The 20,857-nt window shown below is 30.9% G+C and overlaps 1 long non-coding RNA gene across 1 annotated transcript; it reads right to left on the bottom strand.

The window, feature by feature from the left end:
* Positions 1-6,838: 6,838 nt before the first annotated feature.
* LOC130667815 (uncharacterized) lies at positions 6,839-7,525 on the bottom strand. Its single transcript, XR_008989899.1, has 3 exons — positions 7,450-7,525; positions 7,026-7,174; positions 6,839-6,945 (listed from the first exon to the last, which is right to left on the bottom strand). It is a non-coding gene; the product is annotated as an uncharacterized LOC130667815 (long non-coding RNA).
* Between the last annotated feature and the right edge of the window lie 13,332 nt (positions 7,526-20,857).

Below are 20,857 nucleotides of genomic sequence, written 5' to 3'. Positions count from 1 at the left end.
AAAACGTTTTTTTTTATAACTTCTAATGTGCTTGATGGATTGATTCCAAAATCAACTGGGCTCTAAAACTTTATGAGCCACGTCGAATGCCACCTCAACCATCAAAATCGGTTCGTTCGTTCAAAAGAAACCGTTGTCAGAAGAATTAAAAAAAAAATTTTTTTTAGTTTTTTTTTAAATTTCTCAAAAACTACTCGATAAATCAATTTCAAAATTTGATCAGCTTTAGAACTTGGTAAAACTCGTCGATTGCCACCTCAACCGTCTCATTCGGTCAATTCGTTTGAGAGATATCGTCGGAGAAAAAATGGTAAAAAAGTTTTTTTCGAAAAGAACGGCATAGAAAAGTATTTTCGAGTTCGAAAATGTATCCACAACAATTTTTTCGAGCTCAAGGAGCTCGAAAACAGCGGGAAGTTTCGAGGCTGGCTCGCAGGGTCAACTGATAGACCGATTTTTTTCTACCGAAATCGTGAGAAAATTAATTAAATTGTCAATTATACGAATAATCCAATGACTACAGAAGATGTTACATCGATTTTTGAGTGAATTATACCAGCAGAATTGATCAAATCATCCGCTCACCAAACTTCCATATTTTACTCAGATGGCATCTTACCCTTCAAGAGTCATTCCTTTCTTGGGCGTTTTCTGAGCCTGGTAGTTTGCTCAATACGTTTGCTTTCTTCGACAGTTATATCCATCGTTCTTTGCCGCTTCGTAGATTTTAAAGTCCGTTCAACTCGTTCTTCTCGTACTGATGTTCTTGGCATTGCTCCTTGCGGTGCTTCTTCGAAATCGTCGACATTGATGGAGGCGTAATGGACCAATCGCTTACGAAATGCCAAAAAAAATTACTTGGAATCAAAAATTTATGACAAATAATAGTTAGATATAGATAAGATTGCACTTACTATCACTCGGACCTTAATTGCAGCGTAATTTTTCCTAATTGTGGTGTTGATATGATCTATACGTTTATCGCAGACATTGATAGCTTCATAATAGTCCTGAGCAATTTTTTTTGCCTCGGATCGGTTGAAATTTTCAAAATCAATCGCATCACCTTTTTTAGCAATTATGTATGCAATGTCGGTTAATTTTGTTTCAATTTTGCTTTGAACGTCCAATAAACAGGTATTCGAATCTAAGTCGTGAATTATTTCAGCCCTGTTTGACCTCACATAAATTGGTCCCAGCAAGAGAATACACCTCGGAAATTGTCCCCACCACCGAACATTTATGAACTACGCGTGCGCACAGAAAAGTGGGAGAACATTTAACACATAAAACATCCAGAGTGGGAGTAAAAACCGACGACACCCGAGGTGCATTCTCTTATTGGGATGACAATATAATCTTACTTTTTCACTTAGTTCCTTAGTTTTTTTTTTTTTTTTTTTTTTTGTGGAAGTGAGCGAGGGAAAAATGCATTTACGCACCGTAGGAGGTAAAATTTGGCTTTGAAAATACTGATGATCTGTATGTGTTTTGTAGAGCCTCCCGTGTGCCGGACTCTTTCTCTAAGGATTTATTACTTAAAGATGTTGGTATAAGTACATTGGATGCATCCTTAGGGGCCCTACCTGCTAAAAACCTCACTCACTTCCTCTCCAAGACCTATGGCGCGGGACCGCGTTAGCGTTACTTCGCTAACCATAGTCTTCCTCTTCATCTCGTCGTCGCCGTTGTTTTCATCTCACTCGATCTCTTCCATCTTCTTTTTCTTTAAAACTTCACTCACGTACTCAGTCATGCTCGTCCAATTGTCCTGCGTCGCCAACATCCAAGATATAACCAAGTCAGCCTCAGAGGGCACTTCCTTCTCATTCTGAAAGCGTAGTCGTATTTCAGACCATTGCTGACAGAAAAAGAAGATGTGCTCGGCAGAGTCGACAACTTGCGGACAATATTGACAATAAGGATCGGTTCGGATCCCCATGCGATGCAAGTACTCATTAAACTGGCCATGACCGGACAGAAATTCCGGAGATTCCCATTGCTCTTGCCAGAGTGTATCTCTGTGCGCTTAATATGCGCTTTTTTTTATCTCAGACCAGCTTCCCCCCTTATGAGTCATCTTTACCCCACCTTAAAGTTGTCTCTGCTACTTGGACACCTATAATAAATGATAATTTTGTCAAACTTTGGGTAGGAAAGTTTCGATATAGTCTAATCTTGCAACTAACATCAGACATTTTGGCGCATACAGAATACTATGAGGTGTATGCTGAAATTACTGACCACAAAATTATTAGCCAACCGATACATCTCGGTGTATTCTGAAGGCTGCGGGGACCAGACGGTAATTATCTCTCTGTAACTAAAAAAAAATTATTATTATTATTATTATACAAATTAAAATATATAGATATGGAATGTCTCAATTTTAATGTAAAAAAAAAAATCAATTTATAAGATTAAATTCCTACTGTTTCATGTTTTCTACGAACACTATAAAAATTTGTTTAGCCAAACGAAAGACGCTATTCTTTGTAAACTGATCGAATTTAATACTGATGAGAAAAAAAAACGTCAATATTTTCCACGTATGAAAAAAAAAAAAAAAAAAAAAAAAAAATGTCGCGATTGAAGTAGTTTAATAAATGTTATTTATTTAATTATTAAGTAGATTTTTAAGTAAAGAAAAATTAGTAGCGGTACACAAACAGCGTAAAAAAAATGTATTATTTTTTATACTTAATTATAAATTAATATAATAAATAAATTTATTAATAAAATGATAAAATGACGTGTAACTGACGCGCTGGTAATTAATAAAAATAAAAAAATAATTGAAGAAATCATTTGTTTCAAATTAAGATTAATCAATTACCTTCTACATTTTGCGACAATTACAAATAAAATAGATTTAATGGAATTAATCCGGGGTTGCAAATAGCGCATTGAATTTATAATTGCATTAGTGCTTCAATTAAATTTTTTTTTATATTTCATAATTAAAAAAGCACAAATTAAAAACGGTTTTTAAATTTTTAATCTAATAACTTTGAGTTAAAAATAATTTTTTAATTTTTAATCCAACATTTTTTAATTAAAAATTAAATGTCAAATTTTCAATTCGTAAAGTAGCGTTAAAATATAATGGCTTAGTTTTTAAATCTACGTTTTCAAATAAAACATTAAATAAAAAATTTAAATTCGGAAAACCAGATTAAAAAATTTCTTTCTAATTTCTAATTCCATATTTAATAATTGAAAAGTAAATCATAAATTTTAATTAGCCATAGCTAAAGGGGATTAAAAAATTACATTCTGTTTTTTAATTTTCTATTTTCGAATCAATAATTAAATAAAAAATTTTTAATTCCGAACATCGGATTAATGTTGTTTTAATTTTAAATTCTCTGTTTACACTAAAAATTATTAAAAAAATCGGTCTGTCAGTTGACCCTGCGGGCCAGCCCCAAAACTTCCCGCTGTTTTCGAGCTCGCTGAGCTCGAAAACATTATTGTGAATATATTTTCGAGCTCTTCGAGCTCGCAAATACTTTTGTATGCCATTGTTTTGTAAAAAACCATTTTTTAGCATTTCTTTCTTCCACGATATCTCGCGAACGAATTAACCGATTTTGATGGTTGAGGTGGCAATCGACGCGTTTTATCAAGTTCTAAAGCTGGTCGAATTTTGAAATTGATTTATTCAGCCGTTTTTGAGAAATTTCAAAAAAACCAAGGAAAAAATTTTTTTTGAATTCTTTCGTCAACGGTTTCTCTTCAACGAATAAACCGATTTTGATGGTTGAGGTGGCATTCGACGCGGCTTATAGAGTTTTAGAGCTGATTAGATTTTGGAATCAATCCATCGAGCAAATTGGAAGTTATCCAAATAAAACATTTTTAAAAAAATTTTATTTTTGAAATATCTCTGAACGCACCCTACCGATTAAGTTCAAATTTCTACGGCCTCAAGACATTAACAAGCCGCGTCGAATGACACCTCAACGATCAAAATCGGTTCATCCGTTCAAGAGTTATGAATATTTACATACATACATACGTACGTACGTACGTACGTACGTACGTACGTACACACATACATACACTCGGACATCATCGTGAAATTAGTCAGGATAGCTTCCTAGGACCTCGAAACGTCGACATCTGATGGAAATTCGATTTTCGTAAATCGGACCGAAACCAATAACTTCCCGAATTTTTGAAAATTTACAATTTTCTTAGCGGGAAGTTAAAATAGTATTTTACACACCTAGGGAAGTAAAGTAAGAAATGTCTCAGATCACATGTAATTGTTGGCCGAGGCGAAGCCGAGGTCAACAAACATGTGATCTGAGGCTTTCTTATTTACTTCCCGAGGAGTGTATACTATTTTTCTCCTCGACGGAGGCGGAAAGCGGCAACTTCGTTTTGCACAGCGGGACGAAAGTTGACGCTTTCCGCCCGGAGGTGAGAAAATGTAATTCTTAAATGTCTCAACTATGAATGATCTTTTTATTCCAAATTCTATTATATCTGACAATCAAGAGTAAGTTTAAAAATATTGAAATGTCCTAGCGGATCGCTATCTACTAAGTATACACCAAATATACGCGGCGTATTGGCCGGGTGCGCGACGAAAACGACATCTGTCGACCGCATTAAATCATCCTCAAAAAGCACAGAGAGAATACGGAAAGTTTTTATAAACAAATAATTAAAATTTTTAAAGATTGCGAAATATATGTGTGATACCACATTTGAAAGGTGGAAAAATATAGAGTAGATTGTACTGAAAAAAATAAGTATAAAAAATTTTAATAAATACAAAATAAATATTATTTTGAACGACATAACCCGACTAGAAATTGTCCCAATACATATATTGGGCCCCAATTGGGAATCGCTGTGGCATGCCCAGTCGGGCTATCCCAGTCAGAACCCGATCGGGAACTTGTTGGGATATCCCAATGCAAAAATCACCTACCCAGCATCAGTTTTTCCTAAGTGGGACCCAATTGGGAACTCGTTGGGATAGCCCAATGCAAAAATAAATAACTTTGACTGGTTTTGCCACATCGGGACCCAATTGGGAACTTACTGGGATATCCCAACGCAAGAATAAATAACTTTTATTGGTTTTGCCACATCGGGACCCAATTGGGAACTCGTTGGGATAGCCCAATGGAAAAATAAATAACTTTGACTGGTTTTGCCACGTCGGGACCCAATTGGGAACTCGTTGGGATAGCCCAATGCAAAAATAAATAACTTACATTGGTTTTGCCACATCGGGACCCAGTTGGGAACTTATTGGGATATCCCAATGCAAAAATTATTATTATTTCAATAACTTTTATGATTCATATACAATTTGAAATGCTCAAAATTTGTTGTTGAAAATTTTTTTTTTTTTCAAAAATTTAATAATAAAAAAAAATTGTTTTTTTACGCTTGTACACAATATTTATGTTAAAATTACTTTTTTATTTATCTAAATTGTTTATAAACAATTTCATTTTATCAAATTTATTTAATTTTCAAATCAAATTATTTTTCGCTTCTTCTGAATAGGATATTCTGTTTTGTGTCCCTCCCTCTTCTCTTTTCAATTTTTTCTAGTATAATTTTGATCGACTAAAATTTTTATTAACTAATTTTTTCTTGATTTACTTGAAGTACCCTGAGTTTTAATTTGGTAATCCATTTGATCGTAAAATTTTTTAATTTTTTTTTAATATTTTGTTTACTGGCTAAAGATTAAACAAAGTACAAAACAATAATATATTTATACAAAGAGTACGTCGATTATTGCATCACGGATTTTTTATTTCTTCAAGTTATTCTTTAGTAATATGATAAATATACTATTTACACTCACGCGATTGGATACGTGGGTCAGCGCAGTGGATAGCATCAAAGCTTCTAATACAATAGACTAAAATTCGGATCTAATTAAAATTATTTTATTTTTTTTTTGCAATTTAATTTTTCTTTTAATAGGGATCGCACGTTTGGGATTACGTAGGTCTTACCCAATTGGGAACCTATTGGGATTGCCCGATCGGGGCCCAAGTACGTTTCTGCGTTACATCCCAATGTAGGGTCCCCATTGGGCAACCCAATTGGTTCCCAAGTGGTTGCACCTAAAAATTTCTAGTCGGGAAGGTTAGCTTGTAATAATAATAATAACAACAATAATAGTCATAATAACAAATAAGTTAAAATAATTATAATTATAATTTTTTCAAAGCTAAAATTATTAATTTGCATTAAGTAAAGAAATTAAAGTGATTTCAATTATTCGTAATTTTAAATTTAAAAACTCAATAATTAAAAATACTTTGTGTTAAAAATTTGTAATTTAAAAAATTCCCCGTAATAATTTTTAGCCAAAGATGAGCATCATGGATAGAAATGTATAAAACTTGCAATTACTATTTCTGTCAGTATTTTTGCAATTAACAACACAACAACTACTTGTTCTTATTTTTTAACACTGCTTTCATTTAACTATTCACAAGACAAGTGCGATTTAACGCGTATTTCGTCCACTGCAGGCGCTACAATCGATTCGATTGTCCCCACCCTATACTCCACACCCTGCCAATATACACCGAGTATACACGAAGTTTACACCAAAAGTCCCATGTTCATAAAAATTTCTAAGTACTGTAAGCAGTCAAAAATTTTGCACACCTCAAGCGCGAAAGCGCTAGGGGTGCTTTACTGACGGTTCTTCCTCGTTGACAATTTTAAGTGTGACTGGAAAAAAATTTTTTATAACAAATGCATAGTTTTTTTTCGATATTTAAAATATAAATAATTAGTCATGCTATAAAATAATAAATAAAAAAATTAAAATCATTTGTTAAAACTTCTCTGGTTTATTTTTTTTTCGTCCATTTTATCACTCCAAAAATATACTTTGAAGATCTAAATATGATCTTTTATTTATAAAAATACATATTTAATGTCAATTTATACCTGTATTATAAAAAATAATTTAATAACACTATAAATATTGTTATTTTTACATTTTATAGACATGTAATAAAAAAGATAACCTCGTTCGTAGTAGGTTAGAATTTGAGGGTCAACAACTTCATCACACCTTTAAGGCCATTCTTCGAGGGTGCCCCCCACTTTTTTCCAAAAAATGTGGCGCCGCCTGGTGGCCGCCAGCCGCTCTAAAAAAAGTACTAGAGCTGCAAAACTTTAAAATTAAATTAAAATTATTTAAAGTAATAAAATGCAACATATGTTAATTTTTAAATGCATGAAAAAATTTATATATTTTTTTAAAATCATTAGCTAATACTACAAAAATCTAAAACCCGAGATTGAAAAATAATATTTTCATTGACCTTGACCTGTCAATATCACATTTATTTTCTATAAGTAATTAAAAAAAAATTATAATATTTATCGAAAAAAGGGCTTCGTACAAGCAATTTTATAAACTCGTAGAATATTAAAAGAATTACTTACAGTAATTATAAATACCCAGTTGAGCGTAGTTTCTTTAATAAATTTCAACACAATATTCGCCATTTAGTAACTTTTTATTTTAACAGATGTAAACATCAGGTCTGTATAATTTTTTGGGTGCACGCGAAGGTGCTTGAATATAGTAGCGGGAAAAAATTATTTTAATAAATTTATTCCTTTCAATCAGAGCAATAATAGAGTTCTATATATCATTACTTTATTTAATTTTACTAATAAATAAAAATTTTTTTGATTCAAAGTATTAAATAAAAAAAAAGGTATATATATGTAATTGAATGTGATTACACCTGACTAATTGTCAGACCAGTGACCATACACTGTAAAATATTACGGTGTAAAAATTAGACCCGGAGGACTAATAGGACATTGAGGCAAAATGGGACATTGAGGCAAAAAGGGCCACTGAGGTAAAATGGGCCCCACAAAATTTTGAAGATGAAATGTGTTTGGGTGGAAGAATGGGTAAAAATGGACATTGGGGCAAAATGGTCCCCCAAAAATTTTAGCATGAAAAGTTTTGGGTGAAGGGGGGTAAAATGAGCAGACGGGCTTTAAAAACTGCATGCGCAATTTATTTGAAACATTATATGTTTTGGCGCGAAACATAAAACAAGCGAGAAACATACATTGAGTTTTGTTGGGGGGCCGTTTTACCCAACTTTTCAGGATTTTTTAATTTTGATAGACACAGCAAATTAACACCAAAAACTCAGCCGAAAGAAAAAAAAGTGAAATAAGCTGAAAAACTCACATTATCAAAACTTTTTGAGGGGGGCCCATTTGCCCCACATTTTACGATTTTTTATTTTTAATAGACAGAATGAATTAAGGTCAAATACTTGGCAAGGGAGTAAAAAAAAGTAAAACGAGTAAAAAAAAACTGAGGATTTGAAAATTTTTTTCCTAAGGAGCCCATTTTGCCACTCGTCTTCCCCTATATATATATTTCAAAGTCTTCCAGCCCATTTTACCGCCGCCTCTAAAATTTTCATGCTAAAACATTTTGGGGGACCATTTTGCCTCAGTGACCCATTTTGCCCCTCCCCACGCCCCGAATACTTCTTATGTTAATAATTTTTTGGGGACCAATTTGCCTCAGTGGCCCTCTTTGTCTCAATGTCCCATTTTGCCTCAATGTCCCATTAGTCCTCCGGGTCTAATTTTTACACCGTAATATTTTACAGTGTATGGTCACTGGTCTGACAATTAGTCAGGTGTAATCACATTCAATTACATATATATACCTTTTTTTTTATTTAATACTTTGAATCAAAAAAATTTTTATTTATTAGTAAAATTAAATAAAGTAATGATATATAGAACTCTATTATTGCTCTGATTGAAAGGAATAAATTTATTAAATTAATTTTTTCCCGCTACTATATTCAAGCACCTTCGCGTGCACCCAAAAAATTATACAGACCTGATGTTTACATCTGTCAAAATAAAAAGTTACTAAATGGCGAATATTGTGTTGAAATTTATTAAAGAAACTACGCTCAACTGGGTATTTATAATTACTGTAAGTAATTCTTTTAATATTCTACGAGTTTATAAAATTGCTTGTACGAAGCCCTTTTTTCGATAAATATTATAATTTTTTTTTAATTACTTATAGAAAATAAATGTGATATTGACAGGTCAAGGTCAATGAAAATATTATTTTTCAATCTCGGGTTTTAGATTTTTGTAGTATTAGCTAATGATTTTAAAAAAATATATAAATTTTTTCATGCATTTAAAAATTAACATATGTTGCATTTTATTACTTTAAATAATTTTAATTTAATTTTAAAGTTTTGCAGCTCTAGTACTTTTTTTAGAGCGGCTGGCGGCCACCAGGCGGCGCCACATTTTTTGGAAAAAAGTGGGGGGCACCCTCGAAGAATGGCCTTAAAATTGAGCCTAGTAATTAACCCTCAAATTTTAGCAACAAAACTCATTTTAATATGTTTTATAAGTACACTAATGCAAAAAATTAAGGGAGCAGAAAAATTTTATAAATTTTTTAGTGATTTTTGGAAGGCTGTAACTTGGTGAAAAATGATCTTATCGAGATTTTAAAAAAAGCATTTTACAGCTTGAAATCTCTAGTTTTGGTGCATTTTTTCCAAAATTTTCTAAAAGCTCCAGTTATTGCGCAAACATGAGAAATGCCGCGAGACAAAAAATTTCTAAATTTTTTTATTTTTTCCAAAGAGCCCACGGACCGCGAAATAATTCTTTCAACTAAACGAATGCATAGTTCGTTTAGCAAATTTATTCAGCTTCAATTTGGTTTTGTTTTTCAACCTAGTAGGACGATTTGTCGCAGAGATATCAGCCTTCAAACAGAAAATGATCTTTTTGGCTTTCATCGTCGATATTTCAGGTACCAATGATCGCACAGAAAGTTGAAGGGCGGCGGTGAAAACTTGAATCTTTGAAAGAATACTGTTTTACTTGAACTTCAAGTTTAAATATTTTTAAATTTACTCTTGATCGTCAGATATAATAGAATTCGAAATAAAAAGATCATTCATAGTTGAGACATTTAAAAATTAAATTTTTTTTAATAATTTTCAGTGTAAGCAGAGAATTTGAAATTAAAACAACACTAATCCGATGTTCGGAATTTAAAATTTTTTATTTAATTTTTGATTCGAAAATAGAAATTAAAAGCAGAATGTAATTTGTTGATCCCCTTTCGCTATGGCTAATTAAAATTTTTGATTTACTTTTCAATTATTAAATCGACTTATAATAAATACAAATATTGGCAATAACAACTTTGGTGAATAAGTTCCATTGTGCAAGTTATTCGATGACAAAAGGCGATAATAAAACTAAAATGACAAATGACCATTAGAGCTAAGATTTTTTGGTGACGTAAGCATTTAAAAAACCTAAGTATTTCGGTAGCGTTGAACAGGAGGTGACATAGTGGCCTGATGATTATACTACAGTAAAATCTCTATATTTGACTCATCCGTCCAGGATCACTCTCTGTATTTGACTCGTCCTTTTGTTCCTACTACAGCAACACCATTGTCTCTAATGCGCAGGTCTGCGCGGCTAAATACTCAGAAAATTTTAAGGTAACTTTAAATATTATATATCTTTAAAGTAAGTGATTAAAATTTATTAGATTAATAGAACTAAATGTTTGTATTCATAGCCCAAGTTAATGAGTCAAGTTTACTCAGAACATTCAAATCTACCCGCCACTAAGTTTGTTTTTGATTGGCCGAACGAAAAGTCGTAGTGGGAGACAGGATTGGAAAATATAGAGAGAGAATTTGGTCAAATAGTTTGGGTACACTCATTGTCATTAATGCCTGGTCCCCTGCATGGCTAAGATTCTGTAGTCTGGGGGACCAGGCATTAATGACAACGAGTGTATGTATACGACAGAAATTTCGTTAGAAAAAACATTAAGCATCAAAACAGCCAACCATTCATTTTTTATTGGTTGATATAAAAAACAATTTATAAAATGTCTCTCAAATTTTTATTGATTTTTTTCTTCTTGATCGGGATCACCGAAATGAGGGTAAGTACGATAATTATTATAATTGATAATACTTTGAAAAAAATTATTATTAGTGAATAATTAAATTCAATTATATGTATAGTAATCTATGGGGCACCCCACGCCAATCGACCACTTTTGAACCCGACCCCTTTAGATTTGGATGAAAATTTTTTCTCTTTTTCTTCCCCATCAAAAACGTTTTTCATAATTTTTTCACCCAACCAAAAAAAGTTATAAATTTTTGAAAAAAATGGCTTTTTTGATTTTAAATAGCTACAACTTTTTCAAAATTTGACTGATTGTTACGTTTTTTTTTTTTAAATTTATGCTTTTAAATGTCCTTTTCGAAAAAAAAAAAAAAAAAAATGATGGCAACCTATCTTAATTTTTTTTTCTTAGATTTTTAGAAAAAATCAAAAATTTTTCGATGTTTACCATTTTTTTGATTTTTTTTTTTTTTTTTTATATAAAACTGACATTATCTGCAAATTCTCAAATTTTTTCGGAGTGATGTTTTTTCGACATGATTTTTTTTCCAATTGAAAAAAATGTCTTTTTTTTTACCAAGCCTGATATCTCACAACACCAAGCTAAAAATTTTTGCGTGCTCAGAGAACTTTTAAATTTGAAAAAAAAAAAATAAATAAATGAAAATAATAAATTTAAATGGAAATAATCGAAAAAATTTGATTTTTTTCCGAAAAATTAAGTTAAAAAATAGAAGGACGTTCTGAATGATTTTTTTGTATTCTTTTCTAAAAACTGCATTCAGAAACGATGAACATAAAAAAAAATTCGGTCTATCGGTTTATCCTGCGGGCCAGCTCTAAAACTTCCCGCTATTTTCGAGCTCCTTGAGCTCGAAAACATTGTTGTGAATACATTTTCGAGCTCTTCAAGCTCAAAAGTACTTTTGCATGCCGTTGTTTTCGAAAAAAACGTTTTTTACTATTTCTTCCTCCAACGATATCTCTTAATCGAATTGACCGATTGAGACGGTTGAGGTAACAATCGACGCGTTTTATTGAGTTCTAAAACTGATCAGATTTTGGAATTGATTTATCTGGTCGTTTCTGAGATATTTTTAAAAAACTAAAAGAAAATTTTTTTTTTATTTCTTTCGATAACGGTTTCCCTTGAACGAATCAACCAATTTTAATTTTTGATGGTTGAGATGGCATTCGACGCGGCTTATGAAGTTTATAGAGCCCAGTCGATTTTGGAATCGATCCATCGAGCACATTACAAGTTATCCACAACAAACATTTTTGAAAAAATTTTATTTTTGGAATATCTCCGAACGCACCCTGCTGATCAAGCTCAATTTTTTACAGCTTTTAGATATTGACAAGTCACGTCGAATGACACTTTGATGATCAAAATCGGTTCATCCATTCAAAAGTTACAGATATTTACATACGTACGTACATTCATCCATACTTTGTGAAGAATTCCCAACAAATTTTACTATGGGTGCGTAGTAACACCGAACTATAAGAAAATTGGTACAAAATTCACAAGTGTCCCATAGTAAACGTATGCGCAGCCTACACGATTGTGGCCTATACGTATACGTTTACTATGGGACACTTGTAAATTTCGTACCAGTTTTCTTATAGTTCGGTGTTACTATACACCCATAGTAAAATTTATTGGGAATTCTTCACAATTTACATACATACACTCAGACATCATCTTGAAATTAGCCAGAATAAATTCCTAGAATCTCTAAACGTCAAGATTTGATAGAAATTCAATTTTCGAAAATCGGACCGAAACCAATAACTTCCCGAATTTTTGAAAATTTTCAATTTTCTTAGCGGGAAGTTAAAAAAGTTTTTAACTTCCAAAAATGTCCTAGGTCCAAGAATGGACTAAGTGAAATTTTTTTTTTTCATTTTCATCGTTTTCATCATTTTGAATACAGTTTTCAAAAAAGATTATTTTGAACGTTCTCCTATTTTTTAACTTGATTTTTCGAAAAAAATCAAATTTTTTCGATGATTACCATTTAAATTTATTGTTTTTCTTTTTTTGCACGCCTCGGACGCGATAGCGGGAGAGGTTGTGCTCTATAATCGACTTGTCATGAAAACGGGATTTTCCTACCTTTTAATCATTTCTGCTAATTTCATAAATCACCTCTGTGGAAAAAAAAGTACACCGATGTCTAGAGAAAATTCTAAAGAATAATTTGGATTTAATTAAAAATTTCATTTAGCTACACTATAATGAGAAAAAAATTATGTAACATGAGACTAGTTGGACGTCAATTGCGATGTCCGTGTGTGAGCAAGATATCTCTCGAAAAACTCAACTAATCAGTCTAATTTTTTTTTCAATAGCTTCAGATTTTAGTAGAATAGAAGCCGTTTAAATATTACTACTGTAGTCCTTCTCGTTCATTTATTATCAATTAAAAACTGAAAACTGATTATGTTTACTAATGCTTTATCCGCCATTTTTCCCCCACAAATATAAGTAGGCATGATTATTATGTAACTTTGCTGATATTGTAAGGCTCCACTTTACCATCAGATAATTTTTTTTATTATATCGTGTGACAAATCGACTTGCCAACTGTTATCCAATTAACTAAATTAAAAAAAAAAAAATAAGGAATGTCTAGATGTTTATTAAAAAATTTTGTAATAAAGAAAAAAAATTAATAATTAATTTTATTATAATATGAGCGTTTGAGGGGTGCACTTTTGAATTTTCCAAATTTTACTATATATATTTTATAATTCAACTAATCTAATTTTTTTATACATAGTGATACCTAAGCTTACAATTAATCTTCTTAATAAGCTAATTTATAGATAAATTGAGAAAAATATAGATAGCCTGAACTGGGATTTGAACTCAGACCATGTTAGAATCGTGCCGAGTGTTCTTTCAGTTAAGCTATCTGGCCCTATACTTGATTCCGTTCAATTCGATCTATAAGTTATTGAGCCACACCGTCCATCATTTATTTTATTTTTATTTAAATACTACTACTATGGAAATAATTTTATTGACTTGCACGTACCTCATTTTTTTTTAAACGAAACTTTCGTTAATATTGAGTTCTAAATGACGTTAATTTATCTTCCTTATAATTAAATATTCATTAAGGGGGGGGGGGGTTAAAGGCGAAAAAAAAGCATATTTATGTGATTTTTTCCCGGCGAGATGAGTAATATAATTTCATTGAACTTAATCACATATTATTCTACAACTTTTGAAGAATATCAGAAAAAATTTTCAACGAAAAATAATGATTAATAAGCTGTTGACGTTGAATCTCCGGAGGTGCCTCGAAAAAAAGTCGTTTTGCGGTGAACATCATAACTCGTTACCGGATCATCGGAAAAAAAAAATTGATATGCATTTTAAAGTTGATGTATTTCTCGAGGTAATGACGAAGAGTTTTTTTTTTCTTTTTTTTTTCGATTTTTTGCAGCACTTGGAAGTGAAAAACGCGATTTCAGCTCGAAAAATCGCGGTTAATTTGTTATTAAAAAATAGAAAAAAATGAAAAACAAAAAAAAACTCTTTGTAGTTACCTGTTGATTTATGTGAAGAAGTAATGTTCAAATTTTCAAAGGGATCGGTTCAGTACATTTTGAGTTATGATGTTCACGGACTTTAAAAATAACGTTTAGGAGAAAATCCATTTAAAGTTTTTTATTCGTGAAAATTTGAAATAAACTATCAATCAAAGAATATGAATTTTTATACTTATATTGAGTCATCAGTTTACATCCTTTGAAAGGCACACTGCCGGAGAAAGGGATTCAAAAGAACAAAGAAAATTGCAGCTGATTTTTACTAGGGGTATGTAGGGACAGGTCGGGCAGGTATAAAAATCAGATATACCGGCCGGTCATTTGAAACGCCGTAACTCCGTTAGTTTTACTCGGATTGATTTAAAATTTGTACACAATATTCTCGACATATTGTTCATTCAGAAAAAAAATTTAAAAAAAAATTTTTTTTTAATAATTTTGAAACCCTACCCCCCCCCCCTTAATACGAAGTATCAGAAGTAAAGTATATACTTTATATGAAAAAAAAAATCTGATAAAATTATAGAATATTTTTTTTTAAGATATTCTGATATTTTATGCAAATTAATTATTATAAATTTTTAAATAATAATTTTACCTTAGACGAAATAATAAACTATCTATTAATTTTTCGTTCAGAAAAAAAACGTTAGGAAAATTTTTGTTTTTCTTAAAAAAAAAATGATCACCCAAATAGTCGAGGTGCGGGGAACTACCACCATATCCCGGAGGATGGCAGATGCCATCATCGTCCGTGACCCGGAGATTCGAAACTCAGTCCGAGAGTCTCGCTCTCTTCCCTGTTCGAATATGGGGACTGCCACAAGAACACGGAGAACGACATGCGTCATTAACGTCCGTGCCAGACGCTTAAGACCTATTCATTGGACTCTCACGGTGGCGACATTAACACAGCATTGAAAATCTTATATATTCAAACTACTGTTATGACGAGTACATGTGAGAAGCGCTACAATCAGCGCCATCTACGACAGAGTCGCGAAGTAACTTCTGGAAATTTATATATATATATATATATATATATATATATATATATATATATATATATATATATATATATATATATATATATATATATATATATATATATATATATATATATATATATATATATATATATATATATATATATATATATATATATATATGTATATATATGTATATATATATATATACATATATATATTTTATAATTCAACTAATCTAATTTTTTTATATATAGTGATACCTAAGCTTACAATTAACCTTCTTATTAAGATAATTTATAGATAAATTAAAAAAAATATAGATAGCCTGAACGGGGATTCGAACTCAGACCATGTTGGAATCGTGCCGAGTGTTTTATAATTTTTGTAGAATTTTCATAAAATTTGTAGAAATTGATATTATAAAAGAATAAAGTTATGTATTTTATAAGTTATTCTCCAAATCAATAAACTTGTTATCATAGTTCAATTGATATTGTCCTTGAGCGATAACATTTAGTGAGCAACCATGGGTTAACTCAACGTCCTTAAAAACTTAATAATAATTAATTACCAACATAATTCTTCAAATAAAATCTATTCTAATATTTACAACTATAAAAAATAATTTTTCATTTCATTCACTATCTTATATTAGGTGGTTTAATCTCACTTCAATGAACAGTGAGCAGGAAATGGGTCTTTTACCTTATAGTTAATTAATATCGATTGTATTAGTATAATGATTCGGTGAATTTTAAGGAAACTAATATTTTTAAAGACATTACTTATGTATTCACTTTTTATGATAACACTTTCAAAGTTGATGAAAATTACGCAGTAATTACTATTAACAGTTTCAGCTCGAGTTACATATCTTATCACAAAATTAATTTTTAATCGATATTCTGTCTTGGAAAAACAGTATATATAATAGACTGATTCAAAAAAATCGACTAATTTTTTTTTTCTTCATTATATCGAAAATATTGTTGGAAATGACGAAAAAAAAATACTGTGAAAGTTTGAGCTCTTAATATTAATATTAACAACTGCCGCATCGCAATTTTCTATTTCCCGTTTAAATAACATGGGAAAATTTATTTTTTAAGGTTTGGAATTTTGTAGCTCACGGTGGGACCAATAATTTTGAATGTTCAAGACATATTCTTATGGGAAATTTGACGCTCTACAAAAAAGGTCTCTTATAATTTTTCGATATTTTCATTTCTTCAAAAGTAATTCGAAGTTAAAGTTAGATTGACGATAAATTTTTACATTTTTTTAATTTTTTGATGCAACCATCAACTTTATCCGAAAATTTTAGAGGACATTTTTTGTAGAGCATTTTATTTCCTACAACATCTCAGAGACAATTTTCGATATTTCTCATAGGTCGTAAGTAATGCGCAATTAACTGAAAATTTAATATAATTAATTTTAATCAACAAAATTTAGATTATTTAAGAAAATTTTCAGATAATTGCAAATAACATACGACTTATGAGAAATATCGAAAATTGTCTCCGAGATAAGTTGTAGGAAATAAAATGCTCTACAAAAAATGTCCTCTAAAATTTTCGGATAAAGTTGATGGTTGAGTCAAAAAATTAAAAAAATGTAAAAATTTATCGTCAATCTAACTTTAACTTCGAATTACTTTTGAAGGAATGAAAATATCGAAAAATTATAAGAGACCTTTTTTGTAGAGCGTCAAATTTCCCATAAGAATATGTCTTGAACATTCAAAATTATTGGTCCCACCGTGAGCTACAAAATTCCAAACCTTAAAAAAAAAATTTTCCCATGTTATTTAAACGGGAAATAGAAAATTGCGATGCGGCAGTTGTTAATATTAATATTAAGAGCTCAAACTTTCACAGTATTTTTTTTTCGTCATTTCGAACAATATTTTCGATATAATGAAGAAAAAAAAAATTAGTCGATTTTTTTGAATCAGTCTAATATATAAAACTAGTTAATATGCAATAAACATAATATAGATCATTTTTATCTATAGTTTCAATGTCACTATTTAGTAAACATAAAACTTGAGTAGAATACAATCATTCTTTTCATACCATGACAACCTCAAGAGTAGATGAAAAAGTTGTTCAAGCCGCTTCAAATGAAACAGGCAAACACTAATTCTTAAATTAATTATTGTTAATTAACTTTTTCATAATAATTATTATTAATATGTTTGAAAGTAAGTTTTCGGCAAATTTAACTACGAAGTATTAATTATTGTTACTTTAATAGCAATAAATACTGGTATCAGTTTTGAGAATGTCAGTTTTGCTATCCCCGCAGCTACATATGATTATAAAATGTCAACAATTGCCCAGAATAACATAGCAATTAGTTCACTGATAGGTAAATATTGTGAAAGTTATTATTTTGTATGAAAAGAATTTTAATATAATTGTTTATTGATGTGTGATATCGGAATATTCGCTATTGGAATTTGACATCTTGGAAAAAATTATTTAAAAAAATTAATTCTGCATTAAATTTAAAATTTTCTAAGGATACCCGAGTCAGAAACAAAACTTGATTAATGCTCGCTTTACCATATTCCCGGGAAAAAATCACCATGCATGATCATGTATGATCATGCAGGATTCATGCATGATTCGTGCCTGATCGTGCATGATTCATGCATAATTCAGGCTTGATCCTGCATGACTCATTCATGGCCAGGCATGACTCATTCTTGATCAAGCATGATCATGCATGACTCATTCTAGATCAAGCTTGCGCATGCATTAAGTTTGAAATAATTGTATCCAGAGATATTATCCATCAGGAAAGGTCATGTTTGAGCATGCTCTATTATGCATGACCATGCATGGTTCATACTTGATCATGCATAACTCATTCATGGCCAGACATGATTCATTGGTGATCAAGCATGATCATGCATGGCTCATTCTAGATTAGACTTGCTCATAACTTACGTTATGAATAATTGTCTACAGAGATATTATTTATCAGGAAAGGTCATGATTGAGCATGCTCTGTCATGCATGACCATGCATGGTTCATACTTGATCATGAATAACTCATTCATGGCCAGACATGACTCATTGGTGATCAAGCATGATCATGCATGACTCATTCTAGATTAGACTTGCTCATAACTTACGTTATGAATAATTGTCTATAGAGATATTATTTATCAGGAAAGGTCATGATTGAGCATGCTCTGTTATGCATGACCATACATGGTTCATACTTGATCATGTATAACTCATTTGTGATCAAGCATGATCATGCATGATTCATTTTAGATCAGGCTTGCTAATGACTTACGTTAGAAATCATTGTATCTCGAGTTTTTTATATATAGTGGAAACCCATTTGAATATAGTGAAAACCTAAACATGCAAACCTCTCAATAAGACAATTTATAGATAAATTGAGAATAATATAGATAGCCCGAACTGGGAATCGAACCCAGACCAATTCGGTATCGCGCCGAGTGCTCTACCAGTTGAGCTATCCGGCACTATACTATATTCCATTCAATTTGATCTATAACTTATTGAGCCACACCGTCCATCGTACGGTAATACACCATTTAAATATAGTGGAAAACTAAACATATTAATGGTTAAATAAATAAAAAAACAATTTGTATTCATAAATTTTAATTGTTTAATGCATTAAGTGAATAATATGTTAAAAACAGTTTTTAATGAAAGTTCAAAATAAAAGAACCAATGAAAATTGATAAATTACTCTCTATCATTTGTATAGTACGATTAATTATATACCTTAGTTTCTAATACTTACAGCAACATCTTTCAAATAAATAAGCTATGGGAATGCATGTGCATGCATAATAACGCGTGCTCATGTATGGGAATGCCTGATCGTATTTTTCATAAGCAGCCAATATTTAAATACGACCAAACGTGCTCGAGAGCAATCACAGATTATAAAATCATATGCCTGCTCAGGGAAGATCATGCATGATAATGTATGGTTATGCATGATAATGTATGGTCATGCATGATCATGCCTGGCCAAAATTCAGGTCTGATCATGTATGACTGGGCACGATCATGACTTCTCAGGCAGAATCATGCATGATCATGACTGCTCAGGCAAAATCATGCCTGTTCATGTCTGGCCAAAATTCAGGCCTGATCATGCATGAGATTTAAGCCTGCTCAGACATGATCATGCATGCTGATTTTTTCCCGGGCAGTGCCATTCCTATTCATTTTTTATATATACATAAGAATACACTTAATAATTTCCCTTGAAATTTAAAGCAAATTATTTTAAGTTACTAACAAAGTAATGTACGAGCAGGGTACCAGAGTTTCTGGATTCAAATAATTTTGTTACTTCAATCAACTAAGAAATTTTGCTTGAGATTTTTTTAGTAAGAATCACCCATAAAGTTTGATTCTGGAAGAACATCCTAGCGGAAACTAAATTTTAACTTAAGATTTTTTATTTTGTTTATCTTTTTTGTTAATAAAAAACCGAAATTTTGATGAGTAAAAAAACAAACACATCTTGCTCAAAATTTGATTCCGCATCGAATGTGCTATCACTCATAATTTTGCCACAATTCCAAAGATTTTTTCCAGCTAATTCAAACAGGATTTTCACAAAAATCTTCGTTACTATGTAGCATAGTAATAGTTACCATTCTAGCATAGGAATCAGAACTATTCTTCAAACTAAGATCGAAAACTACAAATAAGTTGAAACTAAAATGAAAAAATCTCTAAAAGTTGACAAAAATTTAATTTTAGTTGAAAAAGTCAAGATCTTATCGGAAAACCGTCGGCAAAACGATAACTTCAAAAGAAAATATGGTGAAGCAAGTGTTAATCAAGTTTTGTTTCTGACCCGGGTATCCGTAGAAAATTTTAAATTTAATGCAGAATTAATTTTTTAAAATAATTTTTTCCAAGATTTCAAATTCCAATAGCGAATATTCCGATATCACACATCAATAAACAATTATATTAAAATTCTTTTCATACAAAATAATAACTTTCACAATATTTACCTATCAGTAAACTAATTGCTATGCCACTCTGCGCAATTGTTGACATTTTATAATCACATGTAGCTGCGGGATAAAAAAACTGACATTCTCAAAACTGATACCAGTATTTATTGCTATTAAAGTAACAATAATTAATACTTTGTAGTTAAATTTGCCGAAACCTTATTTTCAAACATATTAATAATTATTATTATGAAAAAGTTAATTAACAATAATTAATTTAATAATTAGTTTTTACCTGTTTCATTTAAAGCGGCTTGAACAACTTTTTCATCTACTCTTGAGGTTGTCATAGTAT

This window comes from Microplitis mediator, chromosome 5 (genome assembly GCF_029852145.1).
Source record: "Microplitis mediator isolate UGA2020A chromosome 5, iyMicMedi2.1, whole genome shotgun sequence".
NCBI classification, from domain to species: domain Eukaryota; kingdom Metazoa; phylum Arthropoda; class Insecta; order Hymenoptera; family Braconidae; genus Microplitis; species Microplitis mediator.
This window is presented reverse-complemented; position numbering and strand designations above follow the sequence as displayed.